Source organism: Talpa occidentalis, unplaced genomic scaffold (assembly GCF_014898055.3).
Source record: "Talpa occidentalis isolate TD23 unplaced genomic scaffold, MPIMG_talOcc4v2.1 talOcc4.175, whole genome shotgun sequence".
Lineage (NCBI taxonomy): Eukaryota > Metazoa > Chordata > Mammalia > Eulipotyphla > Talpidae > Talpa > Talpa occidentalis.
The window spans coordinates 1-21,574 of record NW_023601799.1 but is presented as its reverse complement, the minus strand read 5'-3'; the positions used below and the strand labels follow the sequence as shown (position 1 = coordinate 21,574).

At 37.5% G+C, this 21,574-nt stretch overlaps 1 long non-coding RNA gene across 1 annotated transcript; it reads left to right on the top strand.

Moving 5' to 3' along the window:
- Positions 1-1,450: 1,450 nt before the first annotated feature.
- Positions 1,451-18,671, top strand: LOC119250654 (uncharacterized). The gene is made up of 4 exons (XR_005126361.2): positions 1,451-1,559; positions 10,139-10,189; positions 13,914-13,999; positions 16,876-18,671. It is a non-coding gene; the product is annotated as an uncharacterized LOC119250654 (long non-coding RNA).
- Positions 18,672-21,574: the final 2,903 nt, after the last annotated feature.

The window sequence follows — 21,574 nt, the reverse complement described above, 5'->3', positions numbered from 1 at the left end:
TAAAATAGCAAACACTCTAGCGGTTGTTGATGTCTGTGATTTCCTTCTGAGCAGCACTCCTCTCCTGGATGTCTTGAAGAACTTTTCTATTCATTTCAGAGTGCTGCTAGAGGTTTTATTTCCCTCTTTGCTTCCCTTTCTCTTCACCAAAAAATTTACTAAGTGCCTGCTATGAACTCAATAATAGCATCCATGCAGGGATGACAGACTCTTAGTATGTCATAAATCATTAACTCATTCCACAAATACCTATCTGTGTGGCACTTCACAGGATGCAATGATGTGCAAAATAGGGGAACAGGATAAGGTCTGAATCCTGGGCTGTACGCGGGAGACAAATGCACACAGGAGCACAATACACTGAGATAAGTGATTTGAATGAATGAATAGGATGCTGAGGTCAATTGTAGGTTGCATGGATTTGGTTTGAGCTGAGAGGTCCTGGCCTGCTCTCTCCCTTTAGAAGAGGGAAATGTTTAATTGAAATGGCGCTTAAAAGTAAAAGGGAAATTGAGAAATTCTTTCTCTCATTTAGACTTGCTTGATAGAATGTGCCAAAAATTGTATTATTAGGGTTATATACTTTCCTGGCTGAGAGGCTTTGAAGCTCTGCAGGTGTGAGCTATAATAATTTGCCTTCAGGTTATTCATAAAAATCTTGGTTTTTCTATCAAGTTTTGCCCTAAGAAAGTACACCTTTTAGTGGAGGGAAAAAAAGGTACAATATGCAAGCTATTATTTGTTGCCTTAGGAATGTTTCAATTTTGTCTTGTCTTACAAAAATAAATGAGATTTCTAAAGTATTCATCAGGGGGATAGTAGAACAATGATTGGAGAAGTGATGGGATATTTTTTGCGAATGAAGTCTGTAACTTCAGAGAATCACAGAATCATAGCATTTCCAGGCTGGAAGGGGCCTTCAAGTAGCTGACATACAATGTGTAGTGTGGTATGTGGAAATGATGAAAAAGTCAACTGGGATTACAGAATCCAGGATTCTCAATATTTTTTTATAGGCTTTGATGTGAATACTGATGAAGCCAAATGAGGTCATCTCACATCATGTTGAATGCATCACTCAAAATACCATGTTCCAGTGATGGGAAAGGAGGACACAGTAAATAAACCATACCCAGGATTTCAAATTTTAGCATGAATTTAGGAAGTCTTTTAGTATGTGAACTATAGCAAAATATGTAAACAGAAAAGGAACTTGTTTTGTTTTCATATAAATGCATGTGTTAATAGGTATCATGCACCATGTACCATTGAAATATATGTTATAATGTGTAATATAAAAGACTAGAGAGTAATGAGTCTCAAGAAATATACTCTGCATACTGTGGTTTTGCGAATTACTATGACAACCATAATTTTTGCATTTCCTAATTTTTTTTTCAGTTTGAATTTGCAACTTAAATGTCACATTACCATAGGTTTTGGCTTTCTCTTTTCTATCTAGTTCAAAAAGAAAGTCACACCAGTGCCCCTGTTAAATCCTCATTTAATTAAGAGTACCTCCTGAACACATCGCAGTTCTTCAGGGATCAAGCGAATGGGTGAGTACCATTGCAGTTAAGAAAAAGACAAGGAAGACTACAGTGCAGTCTTAGAATAGAATTTGCAAAAGATAGTTTCAATGTACCAAATTCTCCTATTATTACATATTTCTTTCTTCCAAGTTATTCACTGGTAAAACAACATAAGAAAAAGAGGACCTAATTTAGCTTATAGGACATGAACTCTATCTCTATATGAAACCCAGAGAAATTTTATTTCTAGATTATTCACAAAACATGAATAGAGGATTTTTTTTTTTTCATAATGTTGTTGCTTGGCATAACCATATCTTATATTAGGTTTATGGAGTGATCATTTTTCCAATATCTGATTCACCCTGTGTTTTTATTTAAATCTATAGAATTTAGTCTTTTTATTTTTCCTTGAAGCTCAACTGGGCCACATAAAAGTCTGCAAGCCATGGTCACTTATCTCTTTTATCTCTTTATCAGGGTTGATCACTTCTGGTTCATCTATCTGCCATTTTGAAAATTAACAAATACAAATTTAAGACTGTAAAAGAATTGAATATATTTTTAGACCCAGTCTTTGATCTTATGGGTCAAACAATCTTATAGGGGAACTAAATTATATACATTTATATTTATTATCATTAATCTAACAAATATTTATCAGGCAACTACTCTATGCCAGGCATCACGCAAACACGCACACTCACACACACACACAAAGCAAGCAAAAGAGATACTTCATATGTATTTAGCCTTTGTTCAAATGTGGGAGGAACTGGAGAAGCAAAGGTCTGGAAAGGGGCAGATGGAACATTAGAGATTGAGTCACTAACCAGTTCACCTAGAGATTGGCATATAGGGACAAATTGGAGCTTTCAAAGAAATCCAAGAATATGAGCACATCCTGTTGCTGAAGACAGCTGGAAAAAGGGAGCTTTATTTCTGCTGTGTCAAGCACCTAAGGTCTGCTGTTCTGGTCTGCCATTCAAAGTATGGCCAGTATAGCCAGGAAATGACTGGATGTTCAGCAGAGAAGAGCTGGAACAAGCTAGAACCTGTTAGGTTTCTGTGCATTCTTCCAAAAGACTTTCTGAGAATGATGACTGTTGCTTCATTTTGTCCCCAAATCTCATGTAAGTTTCCACTTTTGGCCAATTCTAACCAGCTGCCAAGAAGAAAAGAGACACTAGTCCCTTCCCTCATCAAGATGACAATAGCATAGTCCAGCACAACTGCAGAAGTAGCTGCTGCTCCTGAGAGGCACACAGACTTACAGCACATATAATGAAGTTACAAGAGAAAGAGCTGAAAAAGTGAATGTAAGTTTGTTCTCACAAGACAGAACTGTATAGAACTGAGAGAGAAAGATTGTTGACATGACTCATGGACTTGTAGTTTAGGGAAAGAGAAGAGAGATGAAGAATACAATAATTCTTCTGAGAGGCAGTTAAAAGCACTTGAGAAAATCCAAGGTAGGTATAGAAAGGCACATCCTTAACCCAAAAAGGAACATAAAGACCATATATGAAAAATATCACATCACATTTAATAGTGAAAAACTGAATGCTTCCCCTTTAAGATCAGGAACAAGAAGACAAGGGAATTCACTCATACCACATTCATTCAACATTGTATTGGAAGTTCCAGTCAGAACAATTAAGAAAGTAAAAAAAATAGAATCTTTCAGATTGTCAAGGAAGAAGTAAAATGATCTCTATTTGCAGATATGAAAAAAACTTTTTCAATTAGAAATTCTCAAGAAATCCACTAAAAAACTATTAGGACTAACAAACAAGCAAGATTACAGGCTATCAAGATAATAAAAAAATCAACTGTATAGCTATTTAGAGTAATACAAAATCTGAAAATGAAATTGACTACAATTCCATTTATATTGTCATCACAACTAAGATACTACATTTAATATTTTATTTACTACATATAATAACAATAGTACATTTAAAATAATAATTTAGTGAATAGTAAATAAGTTTAATAACTTTTTTTTACACTGAACTATTAATGAACATTTCATAAATATACTATGTCATGGATTCATAAATATACTATGAACATGAATATACTATGTTCATAAATATATGTTCATGAAGGAACATTTCATAAATATACTATGTTCAAGATTTAATATTCTTAAGAAAACAATACCCCTAAAATTGATCTACAATTCAATGTAATCCCAATCAGAAACTGAAAGCTGGGCCTAAAATTCATGTGGAAATATAAAAGAACAAAACAGCTTAAAAAAGGTTTAAAAAAATAAAATTAAAGAACTCACACTTTCCAAATTCAAAATTTACTGCAAAGAAGTAGTAATTAAGACAATGTGATATTGACATAAGAGTAAATATATTATTAATGGGATATAATTAAGAGCCCAGAAATAAGCTCTTACTCTTATGGTAAGTTTTCTTTTTTTCTGTGTAAATTTTTTTTTTTTATTGCAGTAACATTGGTTCATAACACTGTAGTTGATTCAGAGGTATCAGTTCAGACCCCATTTAGCAGAGTACGTTACCACAGCACACCCACTGCTAGTGCACACACAGTCCTCTACCATCCACTTTTGTTCCTCTTACATCACTTAAGACAGTTACATGAAGGAAAAGAATAGTCTTCTCAACAAATGGGACAACTGGACAGCCAGAGAATGAAACTGGAATAGGATTATAACTGAAGGGGAATCTGAGTCAAATGAGTATGATATGTGTGTGTGTGTGTATGTTTAAATGTGGGAGGTAGTATAGCCTTTTTGCAAACTAATGAGAATCTCTAGATGACAAGGAGATATGATAATGCAGGAGATATGGGGGATAATTGCAATAGGGATTGGAATCCACTACACATTCATAGAAACAAAAGTGAATATTGGGGACGGATGCCTGTAGGCTGCGAGATGTGTTGGTGGAAGTATTATAGAAATTCTGTGTTTATTACTTTTATCTTCTCAGTGAAATTGGAATCAAATCTTCAGCTGAGAATAAAAAGTCAGAGGTGGTGTTTAAAGGGAAACTGGGAGCAGATGTGATGTAATTGTATAAAGCGAGAGTAAATGGACTAGAGAAACACAGTGAGATTGCAAGAGTGGTAGAAACCCTCTTAAGGTTGATGGATACAAAGTGAAAGTGAAGTGGGAGAACATGATTGTATATTTTTCACCAGCCACATTTATTTATCTAAGTGCTGGTGGGAATGTATACCGAGAACAGTAATCAGGATTAGTATGTGTCAGGGTAGTACAACGGAGTGGTAAGGGAACTGGAGCTATTTATACAGGTGAATTTATGCAGTTGTTGAAATGAGTACAGCAGAGGAAATGAACGGTAAAGAGAGAATGGTGGTTGGTAAGTAGGATGTTTGAAAATGAATTCTTGGAGGAGATAAATTTGTTAATCATATGTTCTAGATTTTGAAAGTAAATGCCTGAGGTAGTATGAACGACATACTACTTGGGGAAACAGGGACCAAAAATTGAGAGCATTGCTATGGTAATTACCATCTATATCTGTACTGTCCAAAATGGTAGCCACTAGGCCACATGGCTAATGAAATTAATTAAAATTAAATAAAAGTAAAATTTCAGTTCCTCAGTTCCAACTGGTCATATTTCCAGCACTCAGTAGCCACTTTTGTCTAGTGGTTATTTTATAACTTTGTGTGTATGTGTGTGTGTGTGTGTACGTGTACTAGATACAGTAGATGCTGGTGAAATAGAACATTTCTATCATTGAAGAAAAGTCTATTGGATTGGGCTACATGAATATGGATTCTGATATCATTAACAATTGTGACAAGAGTAATTTTGGAGAGAGGGACAGTGAAACAGGTGTAAAATCGGGCCTCCCCGGTGGCGCAGCGGTTGAACGCTGGGTTGTGAAGCTGCCCGCTGCCTCCGCAGCGCCGGTTCGATCCCCGGCTGCTCCCCGGCCACCGGAGGAGGGTCCCACATGGCGCGCAGACCTCTCCTGCCGCCCGCTGCTCCCCTCAGCAGTGTACTTCGGTCCTTCTGCCTGCTCTGCTCCCCGCTCTGGCTCTGGTGAATTCTCTCACCCTCCCGCGCTTCTGACTGTACCCAGTGCTTGTATAAATAATTAAAACAAATCTTTAAAAAAAAAAAAGAAACAGGTGTAAAATCTTTGAAGAATGAATATCAAAGTTGTTATCTACCCTAATTCCAGTGATCCAGAGAGGTGTGGGAGAGAAGATAGCTATTCTTTGGGAGAATTGATAGGGAACTGTGTCCTCATGAAAGAATCTGGTCTTAAATAGAATAAAAAGGTAAAAAATCATTTGGAAAACAACTGGTGAGACGTGTGTGTGTGTGTGTGTGTGTTTACACATATTTACACACACATCCATATGGATAGGTAGATAGTGGAAGGTTTTGTGGAGTGAGAACAGGAGATTAGGTCAGTGTAAGGAATTTATAGGGCTATATGGGAATGAGTGTCCAGGTGAAGAAAGCTAGTCTTGAGCTTCTTATAGTGACTTAAGAGAAGAGAATATGAAAAGGTCATTTCTGATGGGTCTCTTAGGTTATGTGTACTGGTAGGAAGAGAATAGTAGAGTTCCAGTAAATAATGGTATCAGGGAGTCTTACAAGGAGTCATTGATATGATCAGGGAGTCTTACAAGGAGTCATTGATATGCTTGGTTAACATACAGATCTTATATTTTGGTTTTAAGATCTTGACAATGATTGTAAAATATTTTTATGTATTATATAATTTTTCTTGAAATAATTACCTTTTGTATTTGCACTCACTTTTTAAAACATCTTAAAATATTATTTAGGACATTTTAAATATGAGTATTACCCAGTCTTTCTGTATTATGACTTCCACAATTTGGGGACTAGTTTTGCTTCACTTCAGTTGATTGGAGTATAACTTAACTTTTTTCCCCAAGATAGATATGTGGGCAGTCTATTTTCTTAGTTTTATTTTTTAACATCTAAGAATGTCTTTCTGTTGTTTTTATATAAGAATCACATTTTTTAATATATCATTTTGTACCATAGCACTTCTCCTAGAACTCAGGTATTATTCCATTATTTTCTGGAATGTAATGTTACTGAAAAGAAGTTTGTGGTAAATTGATTATTATTTCTTTGTTAGAAATGTCTTTTCTTATTTGACCTAAATAGCAGGAAGGTATTTTGTCTCTATCTTTTTACCTCAAAAAAATTTTTAGTCTGTATCTGGACATAGGCCTGTTAATTAGTTTTGCCTGGAGTGAGTTTGTTTAACACATAACTCTTTCCTCAACACAGGAAAGGTTTTTTTCTCTGCTATTACATTCATTCTAGGCTACAGCCTTTATTTCCTATATGTAAAATTTTTCATGTCTTTTCTTCTTGTTTTCACTTCTTCACAGAAATGTGGTAAATTTTTGCTTCAACAGTATAAGATTTGGTTTTCAATTGTTTTTATTTTGGTATCATTTTAAAGTGCTTATTGAGCAATAACATAAAATAATGGTAAAGATTATATATTATTGAACATGAAAAACTGAATGTTTTTCATACATCAATATCCATCTTAAGAGCTGTACACCCCCAATTTTTTTGAAGGCAGGCTCATTACATTCCCATTCTCTATACTTCCTACCAGATGTTAGTGTAAACTTGAATTTTGTGTTTACTTTCCCCTGAAATTTTTTAGAGCTAAGATTTTAATTTTGGAATAACATTGCATTTACAAGAAATTTTAAAGCTAGTGCAGAGTTCCCTAGTCTTTTGCCATTTTATTTAACATGCTGAAATTTGGATTCTCTTGAAATTCTTCTGAATTTAGTCCATCTAATGGACTAAATGTTTATTTAAAAAATTATTAGAGACCATATCTTCTCACATCTTATAAATGATGCGAGACGGTTTTTCAAAAATTTCACCTGTGTCTTTCAGCAAATTCTTCTTAGAAAGTGCTTTTCTTGTGACCCCACTGGCTGGTGACTATCTCCATGAATATTAGGGCAGTACTTTCTAGTAGGCCTTACGCTAGTTTCCCAGGGTTGCCAAAACAGAGCAACATAAACTGGGTGCTGAAACAACAAATCTATTCCCTCAGTTCTGGAGGTTAGCATTCCAAAATCAAGAGGTCAAGAGGGCCATATTCTTCCCACGAAGACTTCGAGGGGAACATTTTGGTCCCTTTGGACAGCTATAACAAAAAGCCATGGAGTCAATGGCTCAAGCAGCGACATTTATTTCTCACAGTTTTGGAGGCTGGGAAGTCCAAGATCAAAATGCTGCAGCTCTGATATCTCTTGAAGACCTGACTTCTGGTTGATTGATGGTCTTCTTACTGTGTCTCCATAGAGTGGAAGAGGCACCAGAGCTCTTTGGGGTCTCTCTTTTTTTTTTTAAGGTTTATTTTATTTACTTATGCATATAAGAACTGGGTTATAGGCCAGAGGTACGGGGGTGGGAAGTGTGAGAGGATTCACCTGAGACAGAGCGGGGAGCAGAACAGGCAGACTGACTGAAATATACTGCTGAGGGGAGCAGCGGGTGAGACAGGAGAGGTCTGCTGCACCATGTGGGTAGCTTCCTTGCTGGGAATCGAACTCATGCTGCAGCGGCTTCCAATAGCTTCAAACAGTGCTGAGACTTAACTCTTTGCGCCACCAGGGAAGCGCTGATGTCTCTTTTATAAGGACACTAATTCTACTTATGATATCATCTTTCAAACACCCCACCTCCCAATACCTTTCACATTGAGCATTAGATTTCAGCATATGAATTTTGGGGAGACAAGCATCTAGTCTATAGCAGACAGCATCTTTCCTTTTCTCTCCTCGATTCTGGTAGCACAGATGTTGCTTGGCTTGTGGTGGTATCACTCCAATCTCCACTTCTATCTTCCCAGGGCTCTTTTCCTTTTATGTCTCTGCCTTCATGTGGCATTCTTCTCTCTGTACCTGTCTCCAAATTGCCCTCTTCATATAAGGGCACCATTCATACCCTACTCCAGTATGACTTTCATATACAGAGATGATAATCTTTAAATATGTTGGGTTAAATAAAATCTATTAGTAAAATAAATCCATGTTTTTGCTTACTTTTTAAAATAGAGCTATCAGAAAATTTAAAATATGTAACATGTGATTAGCATTTGTGACTTGCATTCTACTTTTATTGAACAGTAGTGACCTAAACTATGATAAATCTGATAAGCAGTTACTAGGTACGTCAGCTCTCAGCCACTCACTTTTTTCACACATGCAGAACTTGGACAGGACTGATTAGGTGTGACCCTATGATGGCAAGATTAAAATGACAGCAAATTGGCAGCAAGTTATTATAACTGAACTATATAATATAAACTAGCAACAAATCAATAAAAATTGAGAAAAAAGTACAACTAAACTATTATTATAATTGAACTATTATCTCTGAGATTTCATGTCTATGGGAAACATAATTGTTATCAACAATGAGCTCAAAAGACAAGCATTAATGTTTATCTGGTGTTTCAATGATCTTTTAACAGACCCAGCACATAGTACACTGTAAGTAGCTCTTGGGAAGAAGGTGGTATGATAGAGTGAGCTGAGAACATTCACTGGAGTCAGATAATCTTGAATTCCAGCAGAAAGTCTATTACTTGTAGGCTGAGCGGTCTGTTTCATGACATAATTTCTCTGGACCTCAGTTTCTACAGCTGTAAAATGGGCTCATTATCATCCACCTATATAGGTGTTAGGTTTGAAAAAATAGATAAAGTTTATAGAGCATAAATGACAACAAAATATGGTATTGCTATTGTTTTTGAGTTCATTAAAAAATATAAAGAAAACAGCGAACATTTTATGGATCTTTATGGGAAAAATTCTAAAGGTTTTCCCTGGTAAGGATACTCCAGGCCAATGCTGGACATTCCAAACTTTGGTTTCTCTAGCAAATAATAAAGATGAGCTCATATACATGGAAAGTCAAGACATAGGATGTCTCTTCTTTCTCATTGTGTACATTAGCTCCAAGTAATTAATGCCTGGATCACAAAGAATTAGTCGGCATTCAAAACACTCAGCAATAGCAATTCACTCTGTCTGTTCCCAGATGCTGGCAGGCCACCCCATCAATCATTCTCACAGTCACCCATCAGCGTGTCATCACGGTGTCAGAGATCTGTTTTGGCAGGCACGCTGCAGGGTACACGTAATCAACAGAGATGCCACACTTAACCGTGATTGATGCCAGTCTTTTGACAATTTCTCCTGCCAGACCCCTCCATCATTCTGTGGCATTGTTTTCCTGAGTGGTAAATAATTTCTTTGAATTATCACAGTCACTTTACAGACTGACTTGCAGAGATGTCTTTCTGTCACAGCTGCATTTGGAAGGACCTTTATCTTGCATGTCCCTTTTTTTTAAATCTCTGATGGTATTTTCCATGTTTCACTCACTTTCTTCATTTATCACAGGACTTTTTTTGAAGGTAAATAAAAGGGATATTATAACAGTCTAGTTAGGTAGATGTCTGAAATCCATTTCTAATTCTTCTTTTGACTGGCAGCATGACCTTGAAAACAGAATTATTACTCTGCCTTTGCATATTATAACTATGGCTTTGTTATTACTATAGCTCTCCTTTTATACATGATTCTTCTGAATCTGAGACTTCAGACAAGTCCAAGTAAGTATCACCCTCCTCCTTCTAATCTGGCATTTGATTTTGGCCAGGGGCCTTCTGTATTTGCACTTGTGTGAGATGGTCTTATTCCTCCCTTTCCCTCTCCTCGTTCCCCCTCCCCACCAAGGCCCAGGTCTAACCCAGAACTGTCATGGAACTATTAGCAGATGACAATTTCAGATGGTCTTAGTACCTCTTTTTTTTTTTTTTTAATAAGATACCTGTAACTAAAAGATAGAGATATGCCAAATAAGACACTTACTTGATTCTCTTTTTTGAAAAAAAATGAATTGCCCTCTCTTCTGATGATATTCAAAGTAATTGAAGAAGAAGGATAACATAACATTCCAATTACTCTTTAGTGCATTATTTCAAAACACCCCTTTCCTTAGTTGTTTCTGTAAGTCGGAAGTTTTCCAAAAGTAAGAATTTTAAGTCCTAAAATGCAGATGGCAGGAAATCAGTCTCCACTGTCCCCAGCAAACCCCAGGGAACCAAGCTCTCCATTAGTAGCCTAAACAGAAGTACAATCCCTTCTAGCTAGAGCCAGATTCTCTTGACTCTCTCAATCTTCAAATGTAATAGAAATAGCTAGCACAGAATGACCCAGGTCCTCCCTATTAAATGTACTAAAACTGTAATTCTAATTCTGCAAATCAGGCTTGTAAGAGAAATACTGTCTAGTACATGAAATATTTCTCTAACCATGATACCATCTCTTTTAAAATAACTTGAATTCCAAAGACTTAGATGTTTTAATGAAGTGGGTCCAGGCAAGAAGATTTTTCTAAAACTGTTCAGTCCATCATCAAACTCTACATTTAGACAGCACCATGCTGCATGATTCTTGAGGGACCTCAATATCTGAGTGAGCCTCCCAAACTGTCTTGTTAAATAACAAGGTGGGATTCAGGCCTGGGGGGTTGAGAGGGGTGAGCACCCAATTATTCCAAGTCTGCACAATCACACCTTTTCAAATCTGTACAACCACATATTTTGTTAAACCTTTGGTCCCCAGGCTCTACCTTGTGAAAGGAAAAGTCAATTTACCATTAAACATTTAATGAAGAAAAGACAACAAAGAAAATTCCATAATTTTTCTCAAGATACCTTTTATGGTGAGAACCACAGAAAACTTTTTTAATGGAAACAAGCAATTTGTCCATTTTTCCCATTAAACATCTAATAAGTGTTCCTTTACCATGTAATGGGTGGGACTCTGGAGTTACATTAAGAAAAGAGTCTTATTTTCTCTAAGAACGAGTATACACTGTCCTGGAGAGAAAACATGTGTAACTCCCTCCAGTATCAGGCAGAATAAGACAAACATCAAATTAAAAGCACAAGCCAAATACTGGTAGCTCCTAGGAGATAATAATGCTGTGAGGAATGATGAAATACTAGGAATGTGATAACTACATTTTTAAAGCAGAGACATTCTAAGTGATTTATATGCATTTTAGTTTTTTTTTTTTTTGAAGATTTATTTATTTATCTATACAAGCACTGGGCACAGTCAGAAGCGCGGGAGGGTGAGAGAATTCACCAGAGCCAGAGCGGGGAACAGAACAGGCAGACTGACGAAGTACACTGCTGAGGGGAGCAGCGGGCGGCAGGAGAGGTCTGCGCACCCTGTGGGACCCTCGCTGGTGGCCGGGGATCGAACCAGCGCTGCAGAGGCTGCGGGCAGCTTTGCAACCCAGTGCTCAACTGCTGAGCCACCCAGGAGGCCCTACATTTTAGTTTTGAGAATTCATGTCTACCCTATGTGACAGGGGCTATTGTCATCTCCATTTCACAAATTTGGAAACGGAGGCAGATGGAAGAAGAAATGGCCAAGTGGGTTAGAAGCAGGCAAGAAGACTTCAAAGAAGACACTATTTAAGCCATAGTCTGGGAGAACAAATGGGATTTAAATAGCTGGAGGAGGAAGAGGGGAGAAAAGAAAAGGAGTTTAGGTCAACGAAACAGTACAAGAATTAAAATAAATAAATGGAGTATTAAGCAAAATTAATGGGGCGACTGTGTCAAACAAGGAGGAAGGGTAGTGTTTAAAATGACAGCCAGTATTTAAAAACCTATGAAATGGCATCATGTGCCCAGCAGAGGTTCACAACGTAGGGAGGTGAAGAGCATGCAGAAACTTTTCAGTGCCAGCCTCGCACTTTCTGTTCTACTGGGCTGCATTAATTGATATTTACTTCATGCCCACACTGCAGGCGCTTTTATTATTTTTGATCCTTTAACCTGTTTCATAATTCCTTTCCTTTCCTCCGAAAACAGAAAGGAAAAGCAATCACAGCTGAACAATAGACTGGTATACCAAACAAAATCTTGCAATGTGAAAGAGGGAAAAAATCTATATTGTCAGACCAGCAGCAGAACCAAATAAAGGTTGCCATATAGTGACGGGTGGAAAAGTTAGAGGGTAAATGAAAGGCATGAAACATTAGCACCAGTGGTAGAAGAAGTAAACTAATATTTTGTGAACACCTACTTTGAGCCTGAACTTTACCTGTATTGTCTCTCCGAACTCTACCAACAAAGTGCTATTGTTCCTATTCTATAGATGGGAAAACTGACATTTATGGATGTGAAATTCTTGCCTGACACCACTGAAGTTAGTAATGGCAGACTGAATTTTGAAAACTTTTCTCTTTGACTTCAAATCCTTTGTTATTTTCACTCTGATATACTACCTCCATAAGAACTAGTAATCATTGGGGTTCTTAATTATATACTCCAATAAATCTGTTGCTATTTCTATTAATCTGTCCTTCTCATCCTCAACATATCTTTTTATATGCACTATATGTTATGGTTAATATTTAATGTTTTACTCAAAATTATGAATAAATATTTGATCAGCCCAGTTTTGTAATCCCTTAGCAAATTTTCATGCATAAATGTTGGAGAAACGGAGTGAGTAAAGCAGAAATTGGCTTTATGGGTAATCTGATAAATGAAGATAATCGTAAACACTACTTGAAGCATTAAGTACTTTTACTACTATTAGTATTTTAAAATATTATATTCAAGTTGAAATGGTTAGTTTCCCCCCAAAACAATACAAACTCTTTTGACAAGTTGGGAAAGAACCAGATCAAAGCTGGGAAGCACAAAATTTCCTCACTGCACACAAGCCTGCTCTGACCTTGTTATATAACCCCTGCCTTCTGAGTGTCAGTCTTCCTGAGATTCTGCAAATAGTCATTTTCAGAAAACAGAGAAAACTGAGATTTTATCTAAATAGAAAGTTTTCCCCAGAGTGAATGTTCTTACCACTGCTGGACTTAAAATTTTACTCAAAAGCATTTAGAGTTGGTTTAACTTTGTAACTAAAAAAGGACCAAGAGTGCAATGTTATTGATTAAGCCATTCAAACAGATATATATGTGCTGTTTATCTGATACTAATCATGCCTTACGCTGGTGTAGGTAGGGATCTGTAAATTTCAAAGTAGTTATATACATTTATTTTTCATATTGGATTTGATCAACATTCCCGTAGAGTGGAGAGTGCAGAAAATAAAATCAACAGTTTATCGTAAGTAAACTTGAGTCCTGGAGACATTCAGAAGCTTTCCTGTCTCACAATGAGGGAAGAGAAGTGAGGGCTATTCAGCATGTTTCCAGAACTCCTAGACTGTGTTCTTTCTATTGCTTTAGCATCTCCTGAGACAAGTAAAGGCAAAACAGCTCCCGCTTCTCTCTCCTGTTCATTCCAGAGCAACAGATATAGGTGGGGCCTGAGATTCCTGATCTCCTAAGAAGCACAGAAGGATTCTTAGAGCAGCAATTTTGGGAAACACTGGTAAATATACCAAATGAGAGCAACATATTACAGAATAGTTTTCTTTGGAAATTTAGGTTCATATTCTTTGCAGTTAAAATGTCTTTAATGTTCCTAGAAATAGTTTAAATGAAAAAAAAAATCAAAAGACCAATGATCTCAGTTCATGGTTCCAGTGCAAACTAATAGAATAACACACCCACTAAAATGCTATTTGTGAATAACGATTGTGAAAAAACAGTGTAGCATGATCACACCTGCAATAGATGAAGAAACAAACCTGAGAAAAGTATTGATTTGGGCGAATGGATTATAATTTTCTTCATTACCAATAGCTATACATATAGTTTAAAAATACACTGTTACTTTTCATTTAAAAACCACCAAGCAAACTTATGCATTTCTATAAATCAGTGTTACCTCAATTAAAAAAAAGCGAGAGAAAAAAGAAAGATTGCTACAGAACTCTCCCCTGAAACTCAGTTCCCACAACCCACACCTCTTGACTTGATTTTATTGTTTATTGCCTGGATATTTATTTGGTGATGACTCAAATAAGGGAGTCATGAGTTGTGGATAATTTATTTGGTGATGATTCAAATAAGGGAGTCATGAGTTGTGGATAATGGCTTTTCACAATTAATTTATTATTAATTCATCCAGTAAATATTTGTTGGGCTTTTACACATAATAAGCACTATACTAGAAGCCCTATTTCCCAATATGATGCAAACTCAGGCTCTCTCTCCCAGGGCCTATCATCTTATAGGGGTTAAAAATTAAAATGATACTGGAAGTAGAGGAACTACAAGTATGTAGAAAGGGACTCTACTCAAATCTGGGCCAGGTTTCAACTACCATCTAAATCAGGAAAAATGAGGAATGGGATTTGCTCAGGGGAAGAGTCATTAAGAATGCTCCAGGTAGAGGAAATATTTGTGCAATATCCTGTAAGTGAAACATGGAACTGAAAGAAATTTCATGTAGCTGAATGGTAGGTAGGTTGTCAGAGAGAAAATGAGATGAAATGAGGCTTAAAAGATGAGTGATACCAGATCATTAGAACCCCAGACTTTATTTTTTAAAAAGGTTTATTTGTTTATGCATACAAGAGCTGGGGTACAGGCCAGAGGTGTGGGGGGTGAGAGAATTCACCAGAGACAGAGTGGGGAACAGAACAGGCAGATTGACCGAAGTACACTGCTGAGGGGAGCAGCGGGCAAGACAGGAGAGGTCTGCTGCACCATGTGGGTTGCTCCCTGGCTGGCCGGGGATTGAACTCATGCTGCAGAGGCTGCAGATTGCTTCATAGTGTGGTGCTTAACCCTTTGCGCCACCAGGGAGGCCCCCAAACCCCATACTTTAAAGGATTGTAAACAGTAGAGAGATGATCAAGTTTTTGTGTGAAACATAATACATTGGCTACTATATGACAAAGACTGAAGAAGGGAATGTCTAAAGCAAAAGTTTCATTGGGAAGTTTTTTTCATATTCAGATGAGACATGAACTAGAATAGTGGCAGTGGGGAGGGAGAGAAATAGATGTGTTTACTGGAAATAGCAGGACCTTGTAAATGACAGAACATAGGAGTAAGAGAAAGTGGGGTTGTAAAGATAATGTTGAAGATTTCATCTTAATAATTTGAGTCAATGATTGTTCCATTTCCAATCTCCTGAGTATGGAACACAGAAGAAAAGCATGTTTTAGGAGGTTGAGTGATTTTGAGAAGCTTGTGACAAAGTAACTTAAAATATTTTAAAAAGGATAAATTCCAAATGGTGTCACTCGCATGTAGAATATAGAGGAAACAGAACAGAGTCAGTAAAATCAAATCAATAATAAATCCAAGAGATTTGACTGTAGAATGGAGGCTACCAGAGGGATAAAGGAGAGAGAGCAGAGTTAGGGCAAAGAATACTAGATTATGTTGGAGGATTATGGGTTCCTTGATGGAGGTGTGGTAATGTATACCACATACACTGTTGTAACCAATGCTATCTCAATTAAAAAAAAATGACAGAAAAAGGCAATCATATTTTCTACCTTCACCTGCTCATAGTATACACTGTAGTATATTCCAGGGGAGACTAGGTTATTCCCACTGTGGCAAACTTCAGCTGATGAGGAATGATTTATCTAGGCTTCCTTACTCCTCAAACCTCAGTGGAACAAGAGTCCAGCAGATTCCATATACTCCCAGCATGTCCCAGGCTGGAATGAACTGCAGCTTCCCACAGCAGTAACCCTCACATTAATTAGCTGAGCACTAGAACATGCTTAACAGCTTTCTGAAAAAAATTTTCATGATTCATCATATTTGCCAACTTCCCTCATGACTAATTTCAAGCAATCGATGCGATGTCACTAAACATGAGGTGAAGAAGAGATAAGCAGAACAGGACGTTGTAATTCTACCACATGGACACAAAAGAAGTCAAAGGTCTCAAGTGGATAGATATCAGTAAAATACTTAAAAGTGATGACTACTTTTGTAAACATAATTGATATAATTGAAAATTTATACCATTTTTTACTGATGGCTAGTTTAATGACTAGCTTCCGAAAGTCCTAAAAATTTAATATTTAACTTCCTTGAGTCCCACAATGTGGAGACCATGTGAGACCTGGCTTCTGCATATGGTGTTCCACATCTCCTTGCCTCACTTCCCCTCTTTCTTGCCATGGTTATCACCTCCCAGGTAAGCCACTTACATCTAAATCTTGGCTTCAGGGTCTACTTTGGGTAAACCCCAAACTCAGCAGAGACCAGCAAATCTTTAGTACATACCAGAATTTTCAATTTTATGTCAAGTGCTGAGCCAAATTCCTCACATGAATTTGGTTCCCAGACAAGTCACATGAGATAAGAGAATCACTACTCGTATCTATTCTTCAGGTTAAGAAGCTGAGATTTAGAGTCATCAAATCAAGTGTCCAAAGTCCAGAAATTATCAAGTGGCAAAGCAGATCTATATCCAGGCAAGCTCACTCCAGAGCTCTCTCTTAAGCACAGAAGTAAGATTAGCATCCATTTAAGAAACTCAAGGAGTCCTGCTGGCACCTGGGATGGGGTTGCAAGCAAACCCACTGACTTGACAGTTGTGTGACTGAGCCGTTAGGTCTGCAGAGGGAAGATGTACTACTTTGGGTTTGGCCATTCTTGCCTGCAGTGTGAGCTGGAGGCAACACTCCTCTCAGGGAGTCTGTGTTTAATGTCTAAATAAATAATCCAAATGTAAATTGCAATCCTGCGGTGCCCTCCTCCCTTTTCCGTTTCGGGATATAAAAAGCATCCACAAACATATGCTCCTGCCGGATTTTTCTTTGTGGTGCCCTCTCTACGAAGACACTTAGAAAAAACAACAACCCACGGTCTCCTTTGGAGCCTGCCTCTCTGGTTTGTCATTTGCAAAGACAGAAATATTCCATGCGTGGTTGAAGGTGGTACCAGGAGGTGGGGGGAGATTTTTCTTTGGCTGCCCAGTTTATATATTAATGAGGGCCTGGGGTTGAAAGAAGAGCTCAGAGCTTTGCACATCAGAGCTGTCCACTTCCACTCAGTAGTGAATTACACGAACTGCTCCCACAGGGGTGGAGAGTGACAGGTTGTTTTTAACTAGTGTCCTAAGGATGGACCATTGTGTTTCCTCCCACACCATCTCCTGCCTCTGGGGTTATTGCCATTATAATTAATACTGATTATAATGCTGTGGAATTTTAAGTGCCAATTTCAGTTGTGGCTTAAGTAAAAAGTAAACAATAAAAGCAACATGTTAAAGCTATCAGAAGATTTTTAATTTGGTAAAGGAGCAAACTTTCTCTTTACTGAGGTTCCAGATCTGTGTGGAAATTGCTACTATAGCAAGAAACAAGCAAACAGATAAATAAAAATATAGCATGTTCCTTTTTCTTCTTGGAATTAGAGAGTAGCATTGTCAATTATGGTCGAGGTACCAGAACACACAATGAATCCTTCTGGGATTTTTTTGAATTTAATATAAAAAGTTATGCAAACAGCAATATTATGATCTGAATACAAAAGACTGTGTCAGCTGGAAGTTCAGCACAGGATTTCTGATTGTATGAATGACATATCTGTGTATGCTGTCTCCCAGCTAGTCTTTGAATATTAACTCTTGAAGCCGAGTAAGTGCTTCCCAGATAACTAAATGACCTTTGCTTATTTGAAATGGAAATGAACTGAACTGAACTGAAATAAATATTAAGTCTAACTGGTAGCCAGTAAATAATTACATTCCAATGTTTTCCACAAATTTATACTTTCACAACTTTTTCTAAGATGGACTTAATCTTAAAAAAAAGTGTATTAATGATGGTTCTCTTCTTGAAGATGCCTGTATCTTACAGAAAAAAATGGTTTCTTTCCCTATTTCTGTACTGATCAGTAGAGCACTTGATGAAAAAAATAAAGAAAAAATTGTGTGCCAGGATTTATGGGGGATAACATTTAAAATTCACTCAGATACCCAATGCTGTTTTTTTTTTTTTTCATCTTTCCTGTTTTTAGGTAAGTGTAGGGGCAGGATGGGCACAGAGCAGGTTTTCTTTGTGATTCGAGCAGACTGGTAAAGGTGGCGTGCTGGAGCCTTTCTCAGGCTTTTATTGAGCTTTTACATGCAGTGCAGCAACCAGGTACAAGGCAGGCAGGGATGGCAGGGGGCCAGGAGGCCAGCAGGCCTCCAAGCCCCCTCCACAAGTCTTCACTCTGGGCTTCCCTGGCATTCTTTCTGCCCTTCTCTCTCCTGCCTCTCTCCTGCCTCTATTTCTCTTGGCGAATATCTCAATACTGAGCTATGGCACACAGAAGTAAACAACGTAACTTATAAAAAAGTAAAAAAAATGCAGGTGCCCCATCAGGCAGGACCATCCTAATGGCAGGAGGGCAGAAAAGCTTGAAAACAGTTTAGCCTATAGTAAGGAATAAGCTTCATCACTTTTGACTGGGGCTGGGTCTTGAGGAAGTCAGACAAATAAGGTACAAAATTAAAGGAAGTGCTCACTTTCAGTGTCATGCAGGTGCTTGACCAAACCACAGGGACCCCACCTCACTACTGTATAGGTCAGTCAAACTAGAGAGTGGAAGCTTTTGTTCTGGCTTGTGACCACTAATACACTGTATTGAACTTCATTCATTCATTATTATTCATCCAACAAGTAATTTAGTGAGCATCTGTTGTGTACCATAATGACTATAGGAATGTGCAAAAGTGAAAGCAGGGAGACCATTAATATCTTAAGCCAAAGATGAAGATTGGTAAATTGGCCCACCATGCAGGTGATGAGAAGTGACTGGATTGTCATCAGAATTTCCTGATGGATTGCATAGTAGGTAAAAAACAGGGGAATTAAAGGGAGAATTTTAGATACTAGGTATGAGCAACTGGAAGGAGGATTTCTCCAGTTTTGAGATGGGAAAGAATATGGGTGTAGCAATTTATGGGTAAAGACCTGAATTCTGATTTTGGATAAGCCTGAGATGTGTAGAAGATCAAGATCTATAGAAGATCTAGAGAACATGGTTATGTGTGGAGCCAGGGAGAATCCAGGCAGGCTAAAAATAAGTATTTTGAAGTTATCAGTACAATTAGGTTATCTAGGAATCTATAACACTGGATGAGGTCACCAAAAAGGTAGAAAAGCAAAGCATAGAGAACAGAAGAGATCCAAGGACTGGGCTCTGCCGCAGTCCAAGAGCAAAGATGAGGAGAAGTAAAAGAGTTTCCAGGGGGAGTGATCAGACATCAAGTGATGCTAATGGTCAAGTTAGATGAGGGTTGAGAGTTTATTAGTAAACATGTGGAGACCATGAGTGACTTTTGGTTAGAGCAGTTTGAGTTGGGTGAAAAGTAAAAGCCTTATGAGAATGGAATTAAGAAGTGAAAGAATGGAAAACAGTAGAATTAAAAAAAATTAAAGGAATTTTGATATAAAGGAAAATTATAGAAACGGTACAGTGGCTTTTAGTGGAGCAGGGTCAAAAGGTATGTCAAATAAAGTCAGAGAAATAAAAGATGGAAAAAATAATTGCTTATTCCTGTGCTGGTGGTAACTAGCTCTTGTCAATGTGATTACCCTGTGGTGGTACTTGGCTATTAACATCCTATTTTTTTCAGGAATAGCTTTGAATACACAGCAAATAGTTTAATGTTTTCTTCAGAATAAATGATTTGGGGATTATTTCAATAGTAAAAGAACCTGGTGGGTATGAAATGCAAGTTGAAAAGTTAAAAAGAAATTCTCTTGGCTGGAAAGGTGAACAATTCAATAAATTCCAAAGAAAGTGGAGGAGATAAAGATATCAATCAAGAAACAATAATTGCATATTAATCAAAAGTTATAAATTGCCATGTAAGAAACTCATCACCAAGGAGAATATGCTATAATAATCCCTAACTCAGTTATCATTTCAATAGTCAGGAAATATATCATGTTTTTCAAAAGAAGCTCCTAAAAAAGAAGTGCTGTCTCTGGAATCAAGTTAGGAATGAACCACGACCACCACAATTGCAGACAAACTATAACATACTCACTCATTCTCTTAACTCAAATTTCTAATCCTGATAGGATGGTGAGAAGGTCAATCTCGGTTATTCCTGAGGTTCCCAATTCTGTTAGGGTTTGGTGTGTCCCAGACTTGGAGACTTACACAGTCCAGATCTTTTAGGGAAACCCCAACAGCTTTTGATGCATGGTGGACCTTGTGATACACTCTTACAGATTATTCACACATGGTCAGTACCTCGATTATGGGAGAACCTTTGGAAGGGTAGAAGCTCAACTGCCTAAAATGTTTTCCATTCAAATGCCTTAAACTATTTGTTTTTCTCAGGGCAGACCTCTAATATAGGAAAAGAAATGCCATGGTAGAAGGAATTACCTGTGGTTCCCTTAAAAGACACTGTTGTCCAGTCTTAAACAATTTCTCTTTCCCCTAGATTGACAGTTTCTGCCTTTACCCAAACACACACTCTTTTCAATCCCCTTGTATCAGTCAGTTTATATGTTATGCTGTAGTAACAAATGACTTCAAAATCTCAGGGGGCTTACATCACAAAGACTTATTTCTTGCCCACATTTCATATCAGCTGCAGATCAGAGGTGACTCTAATTCATGTCTTATTCATTGGTGGATCTAGGTTGTTGGAGCTACTCCTAAGTTGTCTCATGGCAGCAGGAAAAACATACATCACACCATGCCATGACCTTGAAAGTTTCTACTTGGAAACTGCATAAATCACTTTGGCTCACTGTGTATTGTCCAGAGACATCACATGGCTTAGCTGATGAGGAGGGAAGTAAAAAGACATCACATGGCTTAGCTGATGAGGAGGGAAGTAAATTACTCATTGGGAGAAGCATCCAAGATTTTGGAACAATAATATGATCTACCACCATACTTTTCCTCTGGGACATTTTAGAAAAACAAATATCAAATCCCTTTCCTGGAGGTAAAGTAGCAATGAAAATTAAGCTGGATAGCACTTTATTTCTTATTAGTTCATTTTGCTGTTTCACTTTAGCACATACTTGAAGGTTGAATAGATGCTAAAGGAAATTTTGGAGAGTGGGTCTAA